Below are 5,131 nucleotides of genomic sequence, written 5' to 3' on the forward strand. Positions count from 1 at the left end.
TGCAGCAAGAGAGAGATATAACTAAAGAGCCTACGAGTAATTTATCTGCCATTGGATCCAAAAATGATCCAAGTTTGCTGGCCTGCGAAACCCAATTTCGTGCAATAAAACCATCCAACTGTAAAAGTAATTAAGATAGAACAAGGAGTTGTAAATCAAATAATTTTTGATTAGAGACTTTTATTGGCTCACCAAATCCGTTAAACCAGCAAAAAGGAGAAGACCGATTGCCAATTGATAGTGTTCTTGAACAATAACATATCCAATGTATGGAGCTAAACAACTACGAGTCACACATAAAAAATTTGGGATTGTTAGTATATTTTCCCGTAACTTCTCCCTCTCTACAATCTCCCCCATTTCTCGGACCTTCTCTTGGACTTTCGACTTTTTATCACGAATCCCTTGCACTAAAATCTCCTTGCGCTCACGCATTCGCATTCTTTTTTCTGTTATCAGTTCTCTACTTTTCTCAAACTTGTAATTTAAGTTTTTACGATCAATATTTGTGTAGAAACGTTTCTGGTCTGATGAGTAATCGAAAAAAAAAATGCGATACATTTTTCGCCTTGTCCGTATATAGTATAGAATATTCAAAATTAAAAACACCAGTACAATTTGTGTATTTATTGCAATTATTCACTATTGAAATGCTTTTGCATTTAGGCACCAAATAAGTGAGTGTCATTTTTCGAAAAAGTTTCGATGCAATCATATCAATATAAGAGTAAAATTAATATTGAAAATAAAGACTCTTAGAACAATCCAATTGATAGCATTGTTGACATACCGCGAGCACATGCACATCAATGGTAAGAATCGTATACATTTTAGAACTATTTGACATTTCGCTCCTCTAGAATTTAGACCAATGTAAATATTCATGTAAATATTTTCGCGTTTACTTTCTTCTCATTAACATCTTCATTTCACATGTCAATGGAATATTCGAATTTTGCAGAAAATATTTCGAAACACACAATTTTGTGTTCAATGTTGAAGTTTTTATAAATCTAGAATGCCAAACCGATTTATTCGATTAGTGAACGCTACCCAATCTATACCATTTTGGCATTCGAAACTGAAGTATCCGCCATTGTTATATGTGTTTCTGTTCGATTTGTGCGTCTATTCAAAAAAAGTAGCTATTTCCTAACAAAAAGCTAAATGTTGTAGAAATTGAACAATAAATTTTAAACTAGAATTTCGATTATTAAAATCTACATAAAATTATTTCATAGGATCAAGTGAAGCTTTCCTCTAGCTGAGTTGGCCCTTTTGCTTTCCTTTCAGTTTTTTTGTTTTCGTTTACAATTTCTATTTCCAAGTATACTGTGTCATTTTATACAGTTTAAAAAAATCCATTCAGTGCAAATCGATAGAGTTGGTTTTAATTTGTTTACATCTTTGAAACGTTGAAAAATCCAAAACAATTTTTTTTCTATAAGGAATAGTAGAAAAATATCAATCAATAGAACGTGAATATAGTGAACAATACAAACCTAGATAGACATCGAAAGAATAATCGAAAGGTGAAACTTTTCAATAAAATAGACGACAATCTCGACGTATGTCTATCTGTTTATTAAAAGATCGATTTTTATAAGCATTCACGGGTCTGTATTTAGAACTTGGAAGCGACTTGCAACAATCGTCACGAATTTCTGTTATAGCACATTGAGTGCAAATCCAGCTATTGAGGTACGCATCTTTCTTGTAAATTTAATGTTATTTATAATTTGATGTCAGCCATAATTCTATGGGTGAGATTGAGAGTGGAGTATGTTTTTTCTTCGGTTTATATTTTTGAAAAGGCGAGTATGTTTTCTGATGATTCTGTTGGCGTTAAAGTAGAGTATGTTGTAGTACCGTCTAGCCTCCGCGGTCTTCATGGTTTTCGCGCAACTGATAAAAGATAACAACATGGTGTCTTCGGCAAAGTTGTAGTACTTGAGGTCTTCTATAACTAAGCTGAAGACAGTTATCTCTTATCTCTTATCAGTTGCGCGCAAATCGCGCACATATAAAAGCAAATTTTATATAGAACTTTTTTTTCTTATCATTTTTCGCGCTTTTCGCGGAACTGATAAGAGATAAGAGATAACTGAGTTCAGCAATGTTATAGAAGACCTCGAGTGCTACAACTTTGCCGAAGACACCAAGTTGTTATCTCTTATCAGTTCCGCGGAAACCGTGAAAAACCGCGAGGACCCGCTAAAAACGAACATCCTCGCTTTTGACCATTTTTAAGTCGACAGAAACTTGCTCTTCTCTTTCGTAACAAAGTCAATCAAACATACACTACTCTCAATCTCACCCATAGAATTGTAATGAAAATTGAGTAGAAATTCAATAAACCACCGCAAAGCAAAGGAGAACATGTGTGAAATATAGTTTTCAATAACTAATGTAAATTGTTTGCATGTGTTTGAATTCAATATGGTCGATATCATAGTATTTACGTTTTACGTTTTGTGCTGCATATTAGCATACATACTTTTGTTGTGACCATTAGGGTGTTTTCGGTATTAAATAAACAGAAAATGGTAGTTTAAGTTTGATAGAGCAGAGAATTTGGAATCGATTTCATATATTTTTGTTCGGAATCAGTCCAAGATGCCACTTCCCACAAGCAAAACAAATGTTCGTCGAATTTTGAGGTTATATCACTATTCGCTGAAACTAATCTGAAATTTTCCACTTTTTTCGATTCAATCTCACTGCCAAAGATGAATCCTCAATGCAAACATTTATTTTCACGTAATTTTCATTGGAAAAGGTGGCCAAATAGTCGAAAATTCACAAAAATTGTATTGCCTCTTTGACCGGTTCTTCAATCATAGAAAAAACACCGACAAACTGATTTTTTTCACAAAAATTCATTCAATGGGTTCGAAATAGACGATAAATTATCTAAATCCACTAAAATATCCAATCGAACAAAACCAGGAAGATCAAATTGCAGCAAAACCAAAACGTAAACAAAAACGAGCTCTCATCATGAAATCTGGGCTTCTTTGACATTTTGAAGGGCTACCAATGCACTTGTGCGAATGAATCACAGTCAATTCGCACACAGTAATTCGCGCAGATGTATTTTGGTCTTGTCAAACATCAAACTAAGCCCGAATTTCATAATGACAGCTCGTTTTTGTTAACGTTTTGGTTTTGCTGCAATTTGGCCTTCCTGGTTTTGTTCGATTGGATATTTTAGTGGATTTAGATAATTTATCGTCTATTTCAAACGCATTGAATGAATTTCTGTGAAAAAAATGAGTTTGTCGGTGTTTTTTCTATGATTGAAGAACCGGTCAAAGGGGAAATACAATTTTTGTGAAATTTCGACTATTTGGCCACCTTTTCCAATGAAAATTACGTGAAAATAAATGTTTGCATTGAGAATTCATCTTTGGCAGTGAGATTAAATCGAAAAAGTGGAAAATATCAGATTAGTTTCAGCGAATAGTGATATAACCTCAAAATTCGACGAACATTCCTTTTGCTTGTGGAAACTGGCATCTTGGACTGATTCCGAACAAAAATATATGAAATCGATTCCAAATTCTCTGCTCTATCAAACTAAAACTACCATTTTCTGTTTATTTAATACCGAAAACACCCTACTGCACATGCGACGTTTGTTTGCACGATAGTTGTGTGCGCGGCAGTTGTGTGTGATGTCAACTGTATTGCATCGCGATATGCTTGTCTATTGGCCGAAGCATATTCAATGCTTGCTGCTAAGCAATACTAAGGCGCATAGTACTCGAAAAGAGTATTCAAAATTACCATGGGCAGCAGCATAATGAAGAGGTGTCTCTTTCTCATTAGTTTCACTATCAACATTGGCTCCTTTGCGGATGAGAAGTTCGGCGACACTCTTGTGACCTGAAAAATAATTCAGATCGATGAAAAAATTAAACCAATTTTCCATTTAGTAGACATTACACACAACTATGACACCCGTGTATGTATGCTAGTCGGTTTTGTGTGTGAGTTGGTTGCGATGGCTGCACATTAGGGTGTTTTCGACATCGTTTAGTTAAAAAATGGTATGCCTCATTCGATAGATCTCAGAATTCTGAGTCGCTTGATAATATTTTTGTCGCGGATGGACTTGTGATGATACATCCTGAAGCTGAAAACAAAAACAGTTTTATTCTAAGTTTCCATAGTAACCTGTGACAACCAGATTTGATTTGAAATTTGAACGCAAAAATTTGACAAGAAAACATAAAATTGAATCTAGTTGTCACACGTTACTATAGAAATTCAGAATAAAACTGTTTTTGTTTTTAGTTTCGGGAAGTGTCACCACAAGTTCATCCGCGACAAGAATGTTATCAATCGACTCAGAATTTTGAGATCTATCGAATGAGACTTACCATTTTTCGATTGAACGATGCCGAAAACACCCTACTGCACATGCGACGTTTGTTTGCACGATAGTTGTGTGCGCGGCAGTTGTGTGTGATGTCAACTGTATTGCATCGCGATATGCTTGTCTATTGGCCAAAGCATATTCAATGCTTGCTGCTAAGCAATACTAAAGCGCATAGTACTCGAAAAGAGTATTCAAAATTACCATTCCTAGCTGCCAAATGAAGAGGTGTCTCTTTTCTATTAGTTTCACTATCAACATTGGCTCCTTTGTGGATGAGAAGTTCGGCGACACTCTTGTGACCTGAAAAATAATTCAGATCGATTGAAAAGATCAAATCAATCTTTTATTTAACACTATGACTGTTCTTCATATTTGCAACATATTACTGTTCTTGGGGGACTCCAGGGCCCCCAAGATACTTCATATGAAATCTGGACTGTTATAAGAGATAACAAATTAGTGTCTGAAGCAAAGTTGTAATACTCGAGGTTTGCTATAATTTTGTTGCAACAAATATTGCTTATCTCTTATCAGTTCCGCGAAAAACGCGAAAAAATGCGAAAATCGCGAAATTTTCCCACCTCGTTTTAGTGAAGCCGATAAGAAGTAAGAGACTTGCCTCTTCGACAGAAATGTAGAGCAGGTCGAGTACTACAACTTTGCCACAGACACCAAGTCGTTATCTCTTATCAGTTTCGCGAAAAATGATTATCAAGAACTCGCGTTTTTCGCGTTTTTCGCGTTTTT

The 5,131-nt window shown here is 35.2% G+C and overlaps 1 long non-coding RNA gene across 1 annotated transcript; it reads right to left on the minus strand.

Moving 5' to 3' along the window:
* Positions 1–71: 71 nt before the first annotated feature.
* Positions 72–871, minus strand: LOC129570975 (uncharacterized). Its single transcript, XR_008688192.1, has 3 exons — positions 370–871; positions 193–283; positions 72–118 (listed from the first exon to the last, which is right to left on the minus strand). It is a non-coding gene; the product is annotated as an uncharacterized LOC129570975 (long non-coding RNA).
* Positions 872–5,131: the final 4,260 nt, after the last annotated feature.

Source organism: Sitodiplosis mosellana, unplaced genomic scaffold, assembly GCF_009176505.1.
Source record: "Sitodiplosis mosellana isolate CC-2019 unplaced genomic scaffold, AAFC_SMos_1.0 Smas_scaffold_868, whole genome shotgun sequence".
Classification (NCBI taxonomy): domain Eukaryota; kingdom Metazoa; phylum Arthropoda; class Insecta; order Diptera; family Cecidomyiidae; genus Sitodiplosis; species Sitodiplosis mosellana.